Below are 22,544 nucleotides of genomic sequence, written 5' to 3'. Positions count from 1 at the left end.
ATCAGGAAGTGATTTAACGTCTCTGATGCTCAATCAGCAGAGTTTTTCCAATAATTTTATTCATCAGGAAGCGATTTTAACGTTTCTGATGCTCACATAGCAGAATTTTTGCTTTAATTTTATTCATCAGGAAGTGATTTAACGTCTCTGATGCTCAATCAGCAGAGTTTTTCCAATAATTTTATTCATCAGGAAGCGATTTTAACGTTTCTGATGCTCACATAGCAGAATTTTTGCTTTAATTTTATTCATCAGGAAGTGATTTAACGTCTCTGATGCTCTCTCAGCAGAGTTTTTGCAATAATTTTATTCATCAGGAAGCAAACTTCCCTATAGATAAAGGCTTTACTATATAACTGTTTTATGGTTACAAATGATTCCTAGGCATTATTACGTCGTCTGGCAATCTGACTGAGACAAATATGAAAGGCAAATTCGCTTGCATTAAATCAATCGTCGCGTATTTTTCCAATCAATGAACAGGATGTTAGGCAATTTGTTCCTGTTCCGTGAATGACGTAAGTATATCTATATGAAGACATACTGATGGCTAAAGGGTATGCAATTTACTTTGGCTTTATCACAATCTAGTCGCTAGACATGTTATTGTTGATGGAGAGTTGGTGGGGAGGAGGGGCTGAAAATCATCAAGCGTTTTCTTGGCCAATTTCTCTGCATTGAAGTATTGATTTTGAAAGAGATTGCTGTTGAATGAAGCAATTGTAACCAAGTTTTTTTTCAGGGATGGTGGAGAAGACGACAAACGTATTTTTTCCAGTAATTTCTTTTTACTTATGATGTTATATCGGGATTGGGTATTTTGACCATTCGTTACTATAACGTACCTCCAGCATTGTAGGTATTAAAAATTACTGTTCTTAATTTTATATATATATATATATATATATATGTGTATATATACAGAGTATATATATACAGTATATATTTATATATATATATATATATATATATATATATATATATATATATATATATATATATATATATATATATATATATATATTTACATATATATACACAATATGTATGTGTATGTCTATAGAAATCTTGACAGCTGATGCGTGATGGACATAAAATATGTATCATAGGGAGAAAGGAATAATATAAAACTTTTATTATAGTAAGTATTTTCGACTCCTGGCTAGTAATGGTAACACGTTCGCCTAGCATTCGCATAGAAGCAAATCGATCCCAGTCCAAGACCGTGAGTTTTTGCTGTTTACTGAGGAGGCCACTGCTGGCTGACGTTCTGGTGAGTTTCTACTGGAACTGAAACCGGACACCTTTACATACATACATACATACATACATACATACATACATACATACATACATACATATATATATATATATATATATATATATATATATATATATATATATATATATACGAAAACAAGTATTTGTGTTCTGCTAATACTACATTCGATTCCAAATGTAATTTCTAATGTAATTTTCCACCCGTTATAATTATAAAATTGTGAGACTATCTCTTTCGCCTTAACTGTAAATTATTTTCTGATCTGTTGGTGTTCCTGGAATGCTTACATTATTTACTTCTTGGGAGTATGGCATGTCGTCGCTTCAAAGAAGGCCCTATTTAAAGTATTTCTTTGTCACAACTCTCTCTCTCTCTCTCTCTCTCTCTCTCTCTCTCTCTATATATATATATATATATATATATATATATATATATATATATATATATATATAGCCTTGTGTCCCTCGTGCTCTTTTCCCTTTAAGATATTATACATAACGTAAAGATGATTATGATTTATACATTTTATTCATCAATTTAGATATATACAACAACAACAACAACAACAACAACAAATGTAGCCATTTTTAGTTCACTGCAGGACAAAGGCCTCAGACATATCAATTAATGTCTGGGGTTTGGCCAGTTTCATCAACGCGCTGGCCAGTGCGTCTTATCGCTCTCAGCAAATCAACTTAGCATGGGTGGCCCTGACTAGTGTAGCTTTCCTGATCATGGCGATGTGCAAAAGCTATCACAGCACTAAGGTATCCCCACTCAGAAAGGGTTAGATATATACACATATGAATATAGGGGTCTTTTCTTCTCTTTAGAACAGTTAATTTCATTCTGATCATACTAACTGACCATAGTTTTGGCTAATTTTTCATGGCCGGATGCCTTTCCTGCCGCCAACCCTCCCCATTTACCCGGGCTTGGGACCGGCACCAAGTTGAGGCTGCCTTGCCCCCATCAATCCAAGGCTCCGGATTCTTTCCCAAGGCGAAGTACTACATTTTATGCACGCCGAGAAATTCCTTTGTTCTCATGATTTAATCTCATGGTAATTTTCATGAAGTCGACCGCTACGTTCCTTCAGTGGTTACGGTATAGCAAACATACCAGTCTCCAACCCCTGATAGAATTTAGAATACAATCTAGAGTCATCCTGTATAGGAAAATGCATTTAATATATGTATGTATATGCATATATATTATATATATATATATATATATATATATATATATATATATATTGTATTATAATCATATATTATATATAGCTGTTTATTATATGAATATGTATATACATATATATATATATATATATATAATTGTATTATAATCACATACTGTATATAGCTGTATATATATATATATATATATATATATATATATATATATATATATATACATATATACATATATATATTATATATATATTATATATATATATATTTACATATATATATGTTCATATATATATTTATATATATATTATATATATATATATACTTATATATATATTATATATATATATATATATATATATATATATAAAATTTTGTATGTGTGTAGGATTCGTATGAAATATAGCACGCTCTATAGGCAAGTAAAAAAAATAATGTTAAAAAAAACCCCAAATATAGAAATATTTGATAAGATCTCGGTACTTTACCCCCAGGAGATTTCCAAGGCAAATGAAGTCCTTTCATTTACACAGTCTAAAAAGAAAATTCTGATTAATGGCCCGAGTTGGATAGGAATGATAAAAAAAGGGGTTTTAAAGATAAGACCAAAATAGTTTACGTAGAGTAGAGTTGCTTAATCTGAATAGTCCCTGCAGCTTTTGAGTGATATACGGGGAAATTTATCTTCTCGTTTTGAATGGGAAATGTCTCTATTTGTTTATACTGTATATTTTTAAACAAGCCCAGCGTTGTGTTTCTTCTGTTTATATTGCATATGGTTTTGTGTTTATGCATGTGGTGATGTTATTTTTATCTTTTCTTATTCATTTATAACTTTTTATATTCTCCTCCTTGCTAGTACAGTGTAATATGTTCGCCTAGCATTCGCATGACAACAGATCGATCCCAGGCCGGAACTGTGAGTTCAAGCTGTTCACTGGGGAGGCCACTGTTGTGGTTGGGCTTGTCCAGGGGAAGTTCTGATGAATATCTAATCTGATGATACTGAAACTGAAAGCCGACAGGTCCAAATCCTTCCAGCATTTGTTTCGCTGTCTGCAAAATAAACTCAATGGAAAAATTTTCAACTTACTGTCAATGAAAGAGCTTTTATGCCTGATTATATGTAATTAATTTTGTAAATGTGTTGGCTAATGGCGTATTTCAAAAGTCTCTGCAATATGGTTTATATTGCATCTTGATTTGAGAATTCTGGATATGACCTTCATTTTAAATCAACAGAGGTGGTCATGTTAATGTAATAAGTAAGAAATTCCTTAGTAAGTATTAAAAATTTGGTAGAAATATTTCAATCAAGAATTAAATGAATACATGTACACTCGCGTGCGCGCGTACACACACATGTATATATACATATATATAAATATATTTATATATGTGTTTATATTTATATATATGTGTGTGTATATATATACTATATGTTTATATAAATAAATAAATATATATATATACATACACATACATACATATGTGTATATATATGCATATATATATATATATATATATATATATATATATATGTGTGTGTGTGTGTGTGCGTGTGCGTGTGCGTGTGCGTGTGCACGGCCACCGAGTGTGTGTATATGTATGTATATATATATTTAATTTGAACTACATGGGTAATGCCCACTTCATATATATATATATATATATATATATATATATATATATATATATATATATGTGTGTGTGTGTGTATATATATTTACTTGAAGAAATGACCAGAGCAAACTTTCACATAAGTAAGTGTTGTTAATTATGTCTTTAATTTATAATACAGAAAAACGAACGAAACAATTGACTTTTGAAGAATGTATCTTTGGTGAATAGAATAATTGATTGATTGAGTTGTAGCTTTCTAGCATCCTGGCTGGTGAATAGAATAATATACCTCTTTGAATTCAACTGAGCAACTCTGATCTTGATAAGCAAAAAACAAAATTTATTATAAATTTTTAAAAAGAAGGTGTTTGTGGTCGGGGCCTTAGATTACCAAGATTGGCTTATTAGGTACTGATCAAATGTAACACTCCGAAAACATAAGAAGGTGAGGAATCGTTTTTAAAAATCGCCAGAGTAATGGTCTACAGTATATTTAATTTTCCGTATGCATCGTAGTTTATTTAAAGAAAATTGAAAATATTGCTCTATTATGACCTAGCATACAAATATTTATAAAAGAGCACGTACAATATTATGTATACATTATATATATATATATATATATATATATATGTATATATATATATTTGTATATATATATATATTATATATATACATATATATACTGTATATATATATATATATATATATATATATATATATATATATGTGTGTGTGTGTGTGTGTGCGTGTGAGTTATTGTGTGTGGATGTATGTGTTTGTGTCTTTTCATGAGTGTGTACATAAATATTCATTACCTTGTAATAGACGTGGACCACACACTTCTGAGTGTACAGTACTCTGCTGTTAATAGTATCGGCCATTTATAATGTCAATATATTCTTATTATTGTAAGCACCAATACAACATAGTTTACTATATTTTCCCAAAAACTACCAATGTTTTTTTATCCCGTCCACGTTAACTGTAGTAGCCTACCTTGATTAATCCAGAAATAAAATTTCTCATTTTTATTTAAGATCGAGTGGTTAAGGACATTTCTTTAGACTGACCTCGAATCATAAAGCTTTTGAATCTATTCATGGACCCAAGACTCTTTGATAACAGGTTAGCAACCGCATTTCTTTTTGTTTTATTCATGAAGAGGACTTGAGCCTTGATTTGAATATTCAGCGTCGTCTTAGCAGTTAATGGGAGTAAGGCATGCACGAGTAAAAATCAAGTCTTGAGAGAGAGAGAGAGAGAGAGAGAGAGAGAGAGAGAGAGAGAGAGAGAGAGAGAGAGAGAGAGAGAGAGAGAGAGAATATATAAGTCATTAGGAAAATGGCATTTTTTCACGTAACATTTGTCTTCATAAAAGAACGTTTTACGTTACGTATGGTAATACACTAAGCTAGATTACAAGGCCAGAGGCAACAAATCACTGGGGGTATACTCCATAATAACTAGCCTCTTTACGACTTATCTTCCGCCACGTATATGCTAAGAGCATATTGCCTTCCTGGGCGGCTAATCCATTTGATATTACGTAGAGATTTTACCTTCCAATAATAAATGAGAGGCAATTTCAAAGCCTGCGTATTTCTGCGGAGAATATTGAGCCGACCGGGAAAGCTCGTACGTTATTTTAACAATCTTAGTAATTTTTTATTTTATTTTCTTTTTACCTTAACAATTTTTTGTGACATCAATGAATTAAGCAATCATACCATTATATATGTATGTATGTAGGTATGTATATATGTAGCCTACATATATATATATATATATATATATATATATATATATATATATATACATAATGATAATTTTTGCACATTTAAACGTGTTTTTCATATTTCAAATAAGCCATATATATTAATACATTAAAGTCTGGATTCTTTTAACAACCTCGGGATCAGAGCCCCAGGCGAAATCACTCAGACTATAGTATCTGACCGGCCGTGTTTCGAACCCTGGGCCTGGATACTTGTATGCCAGGGTTGGCATATAAATATCCTGGACCAAGGTTCGAAACCCGGTCGGTCAGGTACTATAGTCTTTGAGTGATTTCGCCTGGGGCTCTGATCCCGAGGTCGTTAAGAGAATTCAGACTTTAATGTATCAATATACATGGCTTATTTGATATATATATATATATATATATATATATATATATATATATATATATATATATCTATTTATTCATTTATTTATCAAAGTTTTCACTAGTCCACTGCAGAAGAAAGGCCTCAGACATGTCCTTCTACTTGCGTCTGTTTATGGTCTTTCTGTCACAGTCCCTTCCTACAAACTTCCTTAGTTCGTTGATCCATCGTCTTCTCTTCATTCCTATACTTCTTTTACAATCTCTAAAGACCCATTATGTTATTCTTAATGTCCATCTGTTGTCTGTCATTCCCATTATACGCCCTGCCCAAATCCATTTCTTTATCTTACAAGTTGTTATAATGTCCTCTACTTTAGTTTGCTCTCGTATCCATGTTGCTCTTTGAGTTGTAACTAGCTTATGTTATAAGACTCTAGTAAGGCTCCAAGTTTCTAGTGTATAAGTTAATACTGGCCGGACCATCTCATTAAATACTTTTCTGTTTAGAGAAAGTGGCATTTTACATTTCATAATCTCATTTTGTTTACCAAATGCTCTCCATCGCATGCTTATCCTTCTTTTAATATATATATATATATATATATATATATATATATATATATATATATATATATATATATATATATATATATATATATATATGATAATATTAGAGATGGAAGGGACAACATCCAAAGACAACAACCAGTGTGCTTTATTTGTGCATTTTTAAAAAAAGCCTGTAATGAGATAGCTTGACCCGTGTGCATATTCACAAACCTTCCATATTCTCACCCAATAACCACAGAAAGTGGACGTAGTCTGCATATGCTCTTTTACTCCAATATGGCTTGCTTTGCTCAAAAGTAGCATTTTCTCATCTATTCACAGTTTCGGCAATTTTTACATGAATTTGCTGCGCATGTCATCCGCGTGGGTCACTATTAAAATATCATAATTACCTACAATTTCCATAACGTCCCTTAAAATATTCTTTTCTTCTCCATGCCTCTCTTCGTTCGTAAATAAATATTATTTCATTGCTTTTCTGTTCTAGCAAATGGTACATACACTTAAAAATTTGCCGTAAAAAAAGCTAAAAATCCTCGAATAAATGTTGCCAGGCATTTACTGTTTTAAAAACGGTTATATTGACGTTAAAGAGTGATGTTACGGTTACCAACCCATAAATTATAATAACAAAGTAAGGTAAAAATTACGGTCGCCTGTATTTACTGAAATACGGCTGAGAACACTATATATTTACGTAGAATTTCCGATTAAAATTACGGTTTTTTAACAGAGGATATGCTGCACACATCATCCATATGGGTCACTTTTCAATATTAATCTTACCCGATGATCATGTAGCTGTCAACTCCGTTGCCCGACAGAAATCTACGGACGGGATACGCCAGCGATCGCTATACAGGAGGGGGGTGTACTCACCAGCGCCATCTGTGGTCAGGTACTCCAGTACTTCTTGTCAACACCACCTCAATTTTTCCTCTGTCGTGCCGCCGGCAAGACCTACATGGATACGCTGTTGATTTTGGAGTCTTTGTTCACGGTTTTGGTGAAGTATTTGCTCTAAAATTTAGCCTTCGCTGTACAGGAAGCTTTTCCCTTAGCTTAGATAGCTTTTGGAATTAATTTGAATTATTGGTTAACGATCTTTGCTTTACTTTGGAATTCCCCCTTGACTGTTCTCTAAATTCAAGATGTCCGACCACTCTCAAGCTCCTAAATTTAGGCGATGTAGTGTTAGGACTTGTAATAGGCGTCTTCCGAAGGCCTCTGTTGATCCTCACACCGTTTGTTCCGATTGTAGGGGAAAATCCTGTCAATTGGAAGATCGATGTGGGGAATGTGCTGGGCTTTCGGAATTCGAATTTAATGAATTCCTCAAATATACGACTAGGTTAGAGAGGGAGAGAGTTAGGAGGAGTTCTTCTCGCTCTTTGGTTTATTCCTCTCCCCATGCCCCTCAACCTTTTCCTTCCCCTGTGGTGGTGACCCCCGAACCTGCTACGAGTGCTCAGCCTGATATGACGGATATGTTGCGTGCCATTCAGGCTCTTGGTGATAAGGTGGAGTCGTTAGTTACTGACCACAATCTTCTCTTGGCAGATGTCAAGGAACTTAAAGTGAAGAGTGCAGTGGGAAGTGTTAGTGCCAGTGCTGTGCCTAGTGTCAGTGTCAGTGTTGCGCATGAGGATACTTCTGTGCGTGCCAGTCGTCCTCCCAGTCCGGGACCTCTTGCAAGCTCCCAAGCCCAGGGGAGAAGCAACGTCGAAGGACAAAAGGGTTCGGCAGGCCTTGATCGGCGCACAGTTGTATCCTCAGTGGTTGCGGGCGTATCTGATAGAGATCGTCACTTCCACTCCCAGACGAATGAGCCCTTAAATTCCTCGTCTGCGGAAGAGGTTTCCAGGAGGAAACGGTGGACCCAGGTCTCACGACCTCTCAAACGTAAGGTCCCTTCTGAGCTAGTCCAACGGCCCAGGTGTAGCCACTGGGCCAGTTCGGACTCGCCGCAGTCATCTGATGACTGCACACCTCCTAAGAGAGGTAGAGTGGTGCCTCAACAGGCCTCTGCTCCAACTTCTGTGGACCCCAAGTGGTCTATGCTGCAGACTATGCAGTCTCAGCTTGCGGCTTTGATGCAGGAGTATAAGGCAGAGAAGGTTAACACCCCTCCTCCTGCGAGCACTCCTCCACCTCTGCACAGTCCTCCCTGCCAGATGCATGTTCTTGCGGCTCCTCCTGCTTCCATGCGTGAGCTGCCGCATCGGGAGTTGCCAGGTTCCAGCACTATGCGGCAACCTCCTCTACCCATGAGGCAGGAGCCTCATGCTATGCGGCAACCTCCTCAACCCTTGAGGCAGCAGCCTCATGCTATGCGGCAACCTCCTCAACTCTTGAGGCAGGAGCCTCATACTGCGCAGCAACCTCCTCAACCCTTGAGGCAGGAGCCTCATGCTATGAGGCATTCTTCTCAACCCATGCAGCACGAGCCTCTTACCATGCAGCAGCCGCATTCTATGCAGCATGAGCCTCATCCCATGCAGCATGAGCCGCTTACCATGCAGCATGAGCCTCATGCCTTTCAGCAGTCGCTTCTGACCTCTTCGCTTGCTCCTCAGACCACCGCAGAACCTCCCTCACTCCAGCCCTCTGCCTTTGTCATTGCCAGCCCTCAGTCTATTCAGCAGAGGCATGATGATGGATCTGCAAGTACGCATGCACCCGTTCTGCAGGATTCAGCCATTCAGCCTGCCGCTCTGCCTTTACCTCTCGCTACTCAACTCTCAGGCGATGAGGTTTCTGAGGATGAAGCTGCTCATCTGGATGATCCTACATCTGATGTGGAAGGACACAAGTCTTCGCCGCCTTCCTTAGACTTTCGCAAGGTCCTGGCTCTGTTCAGAGAATTGTACCCTGAACACTTCGTGTCTGCAACCCCTCGTTCTCCTCCCTCCGAGTTTTCTCTGGGCTTGCAATCTACTACGCCTGCCTACACCAAGCTTGTCCTCGCCAGATCATCAAGGAGAGCTTTGAGGGTTTTAGGGGATTGGTTGCAGTCCAAGCAGCAACTGGGAAGGACCTCTTTTGTGTTTCCTCCTCCTAAGCTGGCTTCTAAGTCGGGCGTCTGGTATGCCACGGGAGAGGAACCTGGCTTGGGGGTTCCTGCCTCTGCCCAGGCCGACTTCTCAAGTTTGGTTGACTCTCCCCGCAGGTCGGCTATGAGACGCTCGAAGGTCTGCTGGTCCTTTTCTGATCTGGACCACTTGATGAAGGGAGTCTTTCGCGCCTTCGAAATTTTTAATTTCCTCGATTGGTGCCTGGGGGCCTTAAGCAGGAAGACTGCTCCTTCTGACAAAGACTCGGCCATGCTGATCATGTCCAGTATGGACAAAGCAATTCGCGATGGTTCTGGCGAACTTGCGTCTATTTTTGTCTCAGGAGTCCTCAAGAAAAGGGAACATCTATGCTCCTACTTATCGGCTGGTATCACCCCTTGCCAGAGGTCAGAGTTGCTGTTTGCTCCTCTCTCCAAGTTCCTGTTTCCGGAGGAGTTAATCAAGGAGATGGCTGCGGCTCTTATCCAGAAAGATACACATGACCTCATGGCCTCTTCAGCACGTAAGGCTAAAACCTTACCTTCCGTGCCGAGATCTTACCGCACCCCTGTGGCTGATACACCTGCTACCAGATTCATTCCGCCCTTTCGTGGCAGGGCCTCCAGTAGAGGAAGTACCCGTGCAGACAGTCACCGAAGCAAGTCCAAGAAGGGGGCCAAGTCCACGAAAAGCAAGCTTTGACTTCCTTCCTCTCCAGACAGCTGTAGGAGCCAGACTCAAGACCTTCTGGCAAGCCTGGGAGAGCAGAGGTGCAGACGCTCAGTCTGTCAAATGGCTAAGGGAGGGATACAGAATTCCGTTCTGCCGCAATCCCCCTCTGACCACATCTCCCATCAACCTCTCTCCCAACTACAAGGAGAAGGACAAGAGGCTAGCGTTACAACAAGAGGTGTCGCTCCTGCTACAGAAGGAGGCAGTGGTGATAGTTCGGGACCATCAATCCCCGGGCTTTTACAACCGTCTCTTCCTGGTGGCCAAGAAGACAGGAGGTTGGAGACCGGTGCTGGACGTCAGTGCGCTCAATGCTTATGTCACCAAGCAGACGTTCACAATGGAGACGACGAAGTCGGTCCTAGCAGCGGTCAGGCAGGAGGACTGGATGGTCTCGTTAGATCTGAAAGACGCCTACTTTCACGTTCCCATCCATCCAGACTCCCAACCTTTTCTGAGATTCGTCTTTGGAGAGGTTGTGTACCAGTTCCAAGCCCTGTGCTTTGGCCTGAGCACGGCACCTCTTGTGTTTACGCGACTGATGAGGAATATTGCGAAATTCCTTCACTTGGCAGACATCAGAGCCTCCCTTTATTTAGACGACTGGCTTTTAAGAGCTCCCACAAGTCGTCGCTGTCTGGAGAGTCTCAAATGGACTATGGATTTGACCAAGGAACTGGGCCTCTTGGTAAATTTAGAGAAGTCCCAGCTCGTTCCTTCCCAGACCATCGTTTACCTGGGTATGGAGATTCAGAGTCGAGCTTTTCGGGCTTTTCCGTCGGCCCCAAGAATCAACCAAGCCCTAGAGTGCATCCTGAGCATGCTGAGGAGGAACCGATGCTCGGTGAGGCAGTGGATGAGTCTAACAGGGACTCTTTCATCGCTAGCCCTGTTCATCGAGTTAGGGAGACTCCACCTCCGCCCCCTTCAGTACCATCTGGCAGCTCACTGGAACAAGGATATGACGCTCGAGACGGTCTCAATTCCTGTTTCCAAAGAGATGAGGGCTACTCTAACGTGGTGGAAGAACAGCATTCTTCTCAAGGAGGGTCTTTCGTTAGCTGTTCAGACCCCCGACCATCATCTCTTCTCGGACGCATCAGACTCGGGCTGGGGCGCGACATTGGACGGACAGGAATGCTCGGGGACATGGAATCAAGAACAGGAAACGCTTCATTTCAATTGCAAGGAGTTGTTGGCGGTCCATCTGGCCTTAATGAACTTCAAGTCCCTCCAGCTAAACAAGGTGGTGGAGGTGAACTCCGACAACACCACAGCCTTGGCGTACATCTCCAAGCAGGGAGGGACTCATTCGAGGAAGCTGTTCGAGATCGCAAGGGACCTCCTCATTTGGTCAAAAAGTCGAAAGCTCACGCTGGTAACAAGGTTCATTCAGGGCGATATGAATGTTACGGCAGATCGCCTCAGCCGGAAGGGTCAAGTCATCCCCACAGAGTGGACCCTTCACAAGAACGTTTGCAACAGACTTTGGGCCCTGTGGGGTCAGCCAACTATAGATCTGTTCGCTACCTCGATGACCAAGAGGCTCCCATTGTACTGTTCCCCGATTCCAGACCCGGCAGCAGTTCACGTGGATGCCTTTCTGCTGGATTGGTCCCACCTCGACCTGTATGCATTCCCGCCGTTCAAGATCATCAACAGGGTCCTTCAGAAGTTCGTCTCTCACAAAGGGACACGGCTGACGTTGGTTGCTCCCCTCTGGCCCGCAAGAGAATGGTTCACAGAGGTACTGCAATGGCTGGTCGACGTTCCCAGGACTCTCCCTCTAAGAGTGGACCTTCTGCGTCAACCTCACGTAAAGAAGGTACACCCAAGCCTCCACGCTCTTCGTCTGACTGCCTTCAGACTATCGAAAGACTCTCAAGAGCTAGAGGCTTTTCGAAGGAGGCAGCCAGAGCGATTGCCAGAGCAAGGAGGATATCCACTCGCAGAGTCTATCAATCCAAGTGGGAAGTCTTCCGAAGCTGGTGCAGGGCCAATGCAGTTTCCTCTACCAGTACCACTGTAACCCAAATTGCTGACTTCCTGTTACATCTAAGGAATGTTAGATCTCTATCAGCTCCTACGATCAAGGGGTACAAAAGTATGCTGGCAGCGGTTTTCCGCCACAGAGGCTTGGATCTTTCCACCAACAAAGATCTGCAGGACATCCTTAGGTCTTTTGAGACCTCTAAGGAACGTCGGTTGTCCACTCCAGGCTGGAATCTAGACGTGGTCCTAAGGTTCCTTATGTCTTCAAGATTTGAACCTCTCCAGTCAGCTTCTTTCAAGGACCTCACTCTAAAAACTCTTTTCCTCGTTTGCCTTGCAACAGCCAAAAGAGTAAGTGAGATTCACGCCTTCAGCAGGAACATAGGTTTCACATCTGAAACGGCTACATGTTCCTTGCAGCTCGGTTTTTTGGCTAAAAACGAGCTTCCTTCACGTCCTTGGCCTAAATCGTTCGAAATACCTAGCCTATCCAACATGGTGGGTAACGAGCGGGAGAGAGTACTGTGCCCTGTCAGAGCTCTTAGGTACTATCTCAAAAGGTCAAAACCCTTGCGAGGACAATCGGAGGCCTTATGGTGTGCTATTAAGAAACCTTCACTACCAATGTCTAAGAACGCAGTTTCTTACTACATAAGGCTTCTGATTAGAGAAGCTCATTCTCATATGAAGGAAGAAGACCTTGCTTTGCTGAAGGTAAGGACACATGAAGTGAGAGCTGTGGCTACTTCAGTGGCCTTCAAACAGAACCGTTCTCTGCAGAGTGTTATGGATGCAACCTATTGGAGGAGCAAGTCAGTGTTTGCATCATTCTATCTCAAAGATGTCCAGTCTCTTTACGAGAACTGCTACACCCTGGGACCATTCGTAGCAGCGAGTGCAGTAGTAGGTGAGGGCTCAGCCACTACATTCCCATAATCCCATAACCTTTTTAACCTTTCTCTTGAATTCTTTTATTGTTGTTTTGGGTTGTACGGTCGGCTAAGAAGCCTTCCGCATCCTAGTTGATTTGGCGGGTGGTCAATTCTTTCTTGAGAAGCGCCTAGGTTAGAGGTTGTGATGAGGTCCTTTAATATGGGTTGCAGCCCTTTATACTTCAGCACCTAAGAGTCGTTCAGCATCCTAGAGGACCGCTGCGCTCAGTAAGGAAGACGTACTTATTAAAGGCAGAGTAATGGTTCAAGTCGACTTCCTTACCAGGTACTTATATATTTTATTTGTTATTTTGAATAACTAATAAAAATGAAATACGGGATACTTAGCTTCTTGATTAACATGTATACTGGTTTTCACCCACCTCCCTGGGTGTGAATCAGCTACATGATCATCGGGTAAGATTAATATTGAAAAATGTTATTTTCATTTGTAAAATAAATTTTTGAATATACTTACCCGATGATCATGATTTAATTGACCCACCCTTCCTCCCCATAGAGAACCAGTGGACCGAGGAAAAAATTGAGGTGGTGTTGACAAGAAGTACTGGAGTACCTGACCACAGATGGCGCTGGTGAGTACACCCCCCTCCTGTATAGCGATCGCTGGCGTATCCCGTCCGTAGATTTCTGTCGGGCAACGGAGTTGACAGCTACATGATCATCGGGTAAGTATATTCAAAAATTTATTTTACTAATGAAAATAACATTATTAGAATATAATTACCCGTAATTCCTATCACGTGTAGAGATGGGTAGAGATTCCTCCTACTTTGTATAACTAATAAGCTTGGCTCATTTACTGAGAATCTGTTGGTGCAATACTCCCGAAGGATTTGGGAATACGCGACCTGTTCTCTCGAAAGTCTAGATAATTCAGTATTAGTAGAGTATAGCAATTGCATGTACATGTTTGGTTATGTACATCATGCAGTTCATGATTTAATTTATTTTACATAAGTATATGCGATTGCATGAAGTTTTTTACTTTTTTTCCATTAATATGTAAAGCAACAAATATAGCATGAAGCTACCTTTGGACCATAGGCAACGAAGAAGTGAGCCATCGAGTGGAAAATACATTGGCTATTTATATCATGAAATGCGTTTACGATTGAATTCGGTTAAAACGGAAATGATACATTCCGTATTGTATGGCAAAATAAAGGCCACATTCCTGAATCTTTAAATCTGTTATTTGCATAGATTATGGAATAATGGTTACTTATGGGCCATTCGTATTGATAAGCATTTCAAGATTTGATTGGAGGTATGAAAAAATAATGAAAGCCCCTTTAGGGGTTGTTGTGGCCGATGTGGTAACGTCCATGGCTGGTGAACACCAGACTGGGGCTAGAGTCCCGTTAAAACTCGTTAGTTTCTTTGGGCACTGCAACCTCACCATCCTTGTGGCTAAGGATAGGGTGTTTGGGAGAGCCTATAGGTCTGTCTGCTGAGTCATTAGAAGCCATTGGCTGACCCTCCTTTGTCCTAGCTTGGGTGGAGAGGGGCTTGATTACTGATCATATGTATATAGGGTCAGTCTCTAGGGCTTTGTTCTGCTCGATAGGGTAATGTCACTGTCCCTTGGCCCTGCCAGTCATGAGCGGCCTTTAAACCTTTAATCTCATCTCACTAACTTGTAACATGAACGCTGATATTAGAGTAGAAGCTACCTTGAGCATAATATTCAATTTACCCGAAGAAGAATGAATTGAGGTCGTATGGGGATTTATACCGACGTTGCTGCATATGATGTAGTTGGACTATAGCTTTTTTGAATTTATGATTACTGTTACCACAACGTGTAATTTCTGTTGGTTTACATCTTTTGGCGCGCACACACACACACCCATATATATGTATATATATATATATATATATATATATATATATATATATATATATATATATACATGCCATGTATTTCTGTATGCATATATATGTGTGTGTATTATGCATATATATTAACGGATGTGGACGTATAATTTTTGTTGGCTCCCTTTTGATTTAGACACACACACACACACACACACACACACACATATATATATATATATATATATATATATATATATATATATATGAATTTATGTATATATATTTATGTGTATGTATTATGCATGTAAAAATTAGTGGATATGTACATTCAACATGAACATTTATGTTAAATATATGCAGGTACATATGTTGCGAATATATTTACTCTTACGTTCATATGCACACGCCCAAGTCTGCGTACTTCAAGAATTGTAGGTCATATACTATTCAGGTGCCCAGAGGACGAATATCTCGCTGACCCAAAACTGAATGCACAGGATTGTCCAACCTACACAACCCAGTGTTGACTCTCTGAATTCGCATTTCATTCAGTCCAAGGAAACGAGTTCCCTGAGAGTGCATTCATTTCAACTTATTATCAAACATAACGTAAACCATTCCTTACCAGAAGGGAGATATAACGTCAGAGATCGAGGAGATGTGTCTTATTTAAAGGTTTAAAAGCTACTCATGAATGGCAGAGGCAAGGCACAATGACATTGCCTTATTAAGCAGGACAAAGCTCTAGAGACTGACCATATACACATATGATCAGCGCCCAAGCCTCCCCTCCATCCAAGCTAGGACCAAGGAGGGCCAGGCAATGGCTGCTGATGACTCAAAAGATAGGCCTGTAGGCTCCCCCAAACCCTGCATCCTTAGCTCACAAGGACGGTGAGGTTACAGCGACCTAAGAAACTAACGAGTTTGAGCGGGACTCGAGCCCTAGTCTGGCGTTCACCAGTCAGGGATCTTACCACATCGGCCACCACAACCCCGTGAAAAAAATCCAGGTTGGAGTTTCTGTCAATTTTTCCCCCTTTGAAAGACTGCTTGAAGGCCCTTGTTGCGTTTAGCACTAATGTCCGTTGTAAAACAAGGAATCCAAGAGAGGAATCAAATGGGGGGTGACCGACTGGCATGAATAAATTAGTATGTTTCCTAGATATGTCGCTCTCCTGTATTCTTGTCAACATTTCTCTTGTACGGGTCTCCCCTCGAATGCTAAAGTGTATGTGTCAAGTCCGTAGGTTTGATCATGTTCATCGCATAAGATATTTGTTTTCTACTGGGATTACCTTTAACTGATATAAGTCCAAATATAGGTATTCTGTATAGAGGAAAGAAATAAAATTATTAGAATAAATATAATGAATAAAAAAGGAATTGGAAAACATTTCAATTGCATAAACACATCTTTGGACTCCCCTTAATTTCAAATTACAATTAACAGTATTAAATCTTAGAATGGAAAGGCGTAAATCAAACTTATTGGTAAAAAAAATAAGTCTTACCTGTTAAGTAAAATCAAATTTCATTACAAGCTCTCAGATATAACTCTGAAAAACTGTTTGAACCGGTTGTAACGAGAGTATTTAAGCCCATTTTTTGCGTCCAAATATGTAGCCGGGTATGATGTACAGTACAGTATATACCCACCGAATATGTTTGACCTTGAAAATTTCACACACTGTTTTAACTAATATTAATAAAAACCTGATGAGTATACTTCTATGTTAGAGTTTTACTCCCCTTAACACACGCACACACACACACACACACACACACACACACACATATATATATATATGTATATATATATATATATATATATATATATATATATATATATATATATATATATATACATATATATATATATGTGTGTGTGTGTGTGTGTGTGTGTGTGTTGGGGGTGTAAATATGAACTACAATGGCATTTAATACCTAATTCTATCTTGGAATTCATTTACGGTCATAGCATCTGGCTGGGCAGAGATTCGAACCCCTGTCTATTCAACTGAAATCATGCCTGCGAGGACTCTTCCAACTGAGCTATCAAGAGTTCTGGCAGGCATAGTTTCGGCTGAATAGGCAGGGGTTCGAATCTCTGCCCAGCCAGAAGCTATTACCGTAAATGAAATCCAGAGGATATATATTCCCATGATAGAATTCGGTATTAAATGCCATTGTGGTTGATATTTACATTTACGCTCCCAGCGATTTTGATGACTTCAACAAACTTGTTTAAAGATATTTTAAAGGCGAAGACATTTCCTCAGAATTCTCTAGCAGTTTTATTCCAGCTGTGGCCAGGTTGGGGAGTGATCTTCCTGGTCGGGTGGTTGAGTCTGTGGATCTTCAAAGATTCAAACTCGCAGCAGGTGTTTTTGTGTTGAGCAGGCTTGCATAGGTCCTTTTATGGTTTATATATCGAATATCTGTTTTAATGTTGTTAATGTTTTTGAGATATTTTGTTTTAATTTTTCAGTCATTGTTTCTTATATCGTTTATTTATTTCCTTGTTTACTTTCCTCACTGAGCTATTTTTCCCTGTTGGAGTCCTTGGGCTTATAGCATCCTGCTTTTCCAACTAGGGTTGTAGCTTAGCTAATAATAATAATAATAATAATAATAATAATAATAATAATAATAATAATAATTGATTGAAATCACGAGTGTTAGTGATATATATAAATATATATATATATATATATATATATATATATATATATATATATATATATATATATATATATAATCCTGATAACTGTTTAACAAACCGACAAACGTTCATTTTCACTTGAAATAGAATCGGGATCTGAAATAAAGATGTAACGGGGGTTGAGGGTGTAGGAAGGTGTTTCAGTAAGCCTTTGAGACAACCTCAAAATAGAATTAGACTTTGTTGTCGGATTTTATTATATCTGAATTTTTTTAACCTATTTTGGAAAAAATTTTCATTGCATTCTGTACTATTCGCTTAAAGAAGTCAGTTCCTCGTACATAGGGAAGTATTAGTGTCAGCGAACTTCATGCGGTGTACTGTAAGCAGTACTGCAACTATGTTTCTCAGCCTTCTACTTAACAGCCGTTTCCGCTTCTTCGGGTTCAGGTTCATCCTATTTTCCATCTTCCATTTTCCGCTCACGAATGGCAGAGGCCAGGGACAGTGACATTGCCCTATCAAGCGGGACAATGCCCTAGAGACTGACCATATTTTATATATGATCAACGCCCAAGCCCTCTCTCCATCCAAGCTAGGACCAAAGAGGGCCAGGCAATGGCTGCTGATGACTCAGAAGATAGACCGGTAAGCTCCCCCAAACCCCTCATAATTAGCTCACAAGGACGGTGAGGTTGCAGCTACTAAAGGAACTAACGTGTTTTAGCGGGACTCGAACCTTAGTCTGGTGTTCATCAGTCGGGGACGTTACCATATTGGTCATGAAATACATTGCAACATGTTCTTATCCATCATCTTTACTTTTACTTCGTACTATAACAGCCGGTTTTCCCCCTGTTTTATCCCGTTGTTTAGATGCCTGCCCGGCCCCAACACCGGCCCATAAAGTCCAAATTCAAGAAATCCAAATCCTAATCCATCTACTATCGTTTCCAGAGGCCGTGCAATATTGTTTTTTTAAATAACTCCTAAAGTAACTGATGGATTTCCATGATATCAAAGCAGGGAGCGCTTCATACAATGGCCTAATTTTGGGAAATACTGTGCATTGCCAATTACGTTTCATTAACTTTTTTACTTAAGAAAATGAGGCTAAAGCCAGTCTTAGCCACCCACACATTCGCAAAAGTGATGACGTCCCTCAGTGACGTTGTTATAACATTTCTTCCCCTGTACCTCCCATCCCCCGAATTGTTAAACGCCTGTTTAACTCCATAGATAATTGTCATATGACCTACCCCAAGCAATACGAAATTCTTTGTCAGTAAAAGTTCAGCATACCTGGTAATGTGATTCGTGACTTTAGACTTTACCTAAACACAAGACCAACCTTTTATATCTTACCCACTCACTTATATTGAAGATCAAGAATGAGACTTATGACAGGAGACGAAAGAAGCCATGCTAACCCTACACTTCGCACTTCAAGCGAGTGTTGGTAAAGCAATAGAAATATAGTTTTCTTTAGGTTAAGCCGTAGGACTCATTCTTCCATACAACACAGGTTACTCGATACATCAATTGCCAGGAAGAAAATGACAAGAGCATTGTTTGATATAATTTATCATATCAATTTCACCAGAGAGAGTAGCTTGAATTCCTTAGAAGGTAGACTTCTAAAATATGTTTCATATAAGGGCATTGACATCGGCCATTTGATAAATTTTGAAATCATATATATATATATATATATATATATATATATATATATATATATATATATATATATATATATATATATGTGTGTGTGTGTGTGTGTATGTGTTCATACATACATAAGATTTATTATATTTCAACCTATAGTTTTATATATTTATTTCCGTTATAAGTACCAGTACCTATTTTTGTTACTTAAAAGGTATGTGACAAATATCATTGCGACTTTGTCACTGGAATTATACCAGACTTCAATTAATGAACCAATCAACCTTACTTTGAGAAATCCATTGACATTGTCTATATGCCAAGCTGATATACTCGTATCAAAGTATTCATTAGCTTTGCTTTTCCAAAATAATGTTATCACCATTTCCAAAATAATGTTATCACCAATTGCTGGAAACCATAGATTTATGAGGGATGAAAAAAAAAAAAAAAACAAGAGATGGACACTTATACATTTTACTCATCATCACTCTCAAGGAAAAAAATTGTTTTCCATTTCTACTAATGGTTTTTTTTTTTTTTTTTTTTTTTTTTTTTTTTTTTTTTTTTTTTTAGTCGCAAATCTAAAATTTGTAGGAGTCCGAGTAGAATATCTCTCATTGCGATTCCACACCCCTGTTTTAAACCTTTTCTAATATGTTTGATAATTTGTGTTAACCATCTAATCATTATCTACCACCATAAAACATTTTATTGCTCTTCCGGCTCATTTTATATGTGCAGTACACAGTCTTTCCTAACAGGGATTTACTCGGTAGCCTAATAACAATGGGAATGAAGGAACGAAGGCAAGAAAGAAGGGGGGGGGGGGGAGTACTAGGATAGCCATAGGTGTAAACACCGAAGGAGGGTTGGGGGAACCTCTGCGTCACAGTTGCGTAATTAAGTAACACTTCTTCGAAACGCTCTGAAGGAAGGGAAGAAGTTCCTCTTTTTTCCTAAGAGTAAACGGGTTAATTAAGCACATCTGTCAATTCATTGTACCACCAAAAATTAGGCCAATGTTTGAAACATTCATTGCTGTAGTTTCGTGGAAATTCATAAGCCGGTTTGTTAGATATTTGGGAAAAACACTATTACACGGCCTCTGGAAACGATAGTAATGTTCTAATTGCTTCACTACAGCTCATATTGGTTTCTTTAAATAAGGCCTTTTTGATGATTGAGAAAAGTATGAAAAGGACTTTTACCATCTACATAGAAATATATGAAAATTACTACTCTTGACCGGAGCTCTAATAAAACTACAAATATTTTTCTTCTTATCAAGATTTGATATTAAAAGGTCACGTTTAAAGGTATACAAATTGTTTGGATGTTGGTGCGTAACATTTGATGTAACTAGGATCTTTAACTAATATTTCCCTTACTTAAAAGGAATCAGTTGTCTAATCTTTGAGTATGAAACAAATTTTAAAGAAAAATGGAGCCATTTTCATATGTGACTTTAAATTTGACAGAAGTTTAAACTTAAGCTTTTCTGCCTTTACCATTTATTGACTTTGCACTAACTAGAAACCTACATATTACAAGTAAGCTATTTAATTGCAATGCCAATATGAGCAACTTTGCCTTTATTAAAATCCTTTGGAAATAGTTTAAAATATATATAAATATGAAAAAAAGGAAAAGGCTCTATTAATATTCTTAATTCAAATAAACACATAACTGTAATCAATTTGCTTTTGAGTTATCATCTGATAGCTTCTAACATTGTAACAGCAAATATGAGCAATATTGCCTTTATAAAATAATTTGAAAATAGTTTAAAAATATGAATATGAAAAAGGAAAATCTCTATTAATATTCTTGATTCAAATAAACACACAACTGTAATGAATTTGCTTTTGAGTCATCATCTGATTGCCTCTGACTTTGCAACAGCAACTTTGCTTTTATAAAATCTTTTGGAAATAGTTTAAAGAAATAAAAAAAAATATATGAATATGAAAGAGGAAAATGCTCTATAAATGTTCTTGATCCAAATGAAAACACAACTATAATGAATTAGCTTTTGGGTTATCATCTGATTGCCTCATACTTTGCAACAGCAACTTTGCTTTTATAAAATCCTTTAGAAATAGTTTAAAGAAATTAAAGAAATAGATAAGATATATATAAATATGAAAGAGGAAAATCTCTATTAATATTCGTGATTCAAATAAACGCACAACTGTAATCAATTTGCTTTTGAGTTATCATCTGATTGCCTCTGACTTTGCAACAGCATTGTCAGAATTAACAACCACGCAATAATGAAACCTGGAAATGGTTTAAAAAATATATAATTAGGAAAAAAGGAAAAGGGTCTATTAATATTCTTGATTCAAATAAGCTCACAACTATAATCAATTTGCTTTTGAGTTATCATATGATTGCCTCCAACTTTGCAGCAACAACATCGCTCTTATAAAATCCTTTGGAAATAGTTTAAAGAAATAAAAAATAAAATATATGTATATGAAAGAGGAAAATGCTCTATTAATATTCTTGATTCAAATAAACACACAACTATAATCAATTTGCTTTTAAGTTATCATCTGATTGCCTCTGACTTTGCAACAGCATTGTCAGAATTAACAACCACGCAAGAACGAAACCTGGAAATAGTTTAAAAATATATATAAATATGAAAAAAGGAAAAGGGTCTATTAATATTCTTGATTCAAATAAACACACAACTAAAATGAATTTGCTTTTGAGTTATCATCTGATTGCCTCTGACTTTGCAACAGCATTGTCAGAATTAACAACCACGCAAGAACGAAACCTGGTCTATTGCCTCCTGCAGAAGAGACTCCAGCTATATCAAATAGCCCTTACAAGCGATGCAACAGAATTCTCTCGCGTTGCAGCAGCCATTGTGC

The sequence above is a fragment of the Palaemon carinicauda genome, chromosome 11, assembly GCF_036898095.1.
Source record: "Palaemon carinicauda isolate YSFRI2023 chromosome 11, ASM3689809v2, whole genome shotgun sequence".
NCBI classification, from domain to species: Eukaryota; Metazoa; Arthropoda; class Malacostraca; order Decapoda; family Palaemonidae; genus Palaemon; species Palaemon carinicauda.
The sequence above is the reverse complement of the archived record's forward strand: the minus strand, read 5'-3'. Positions refer to the sequence as shown.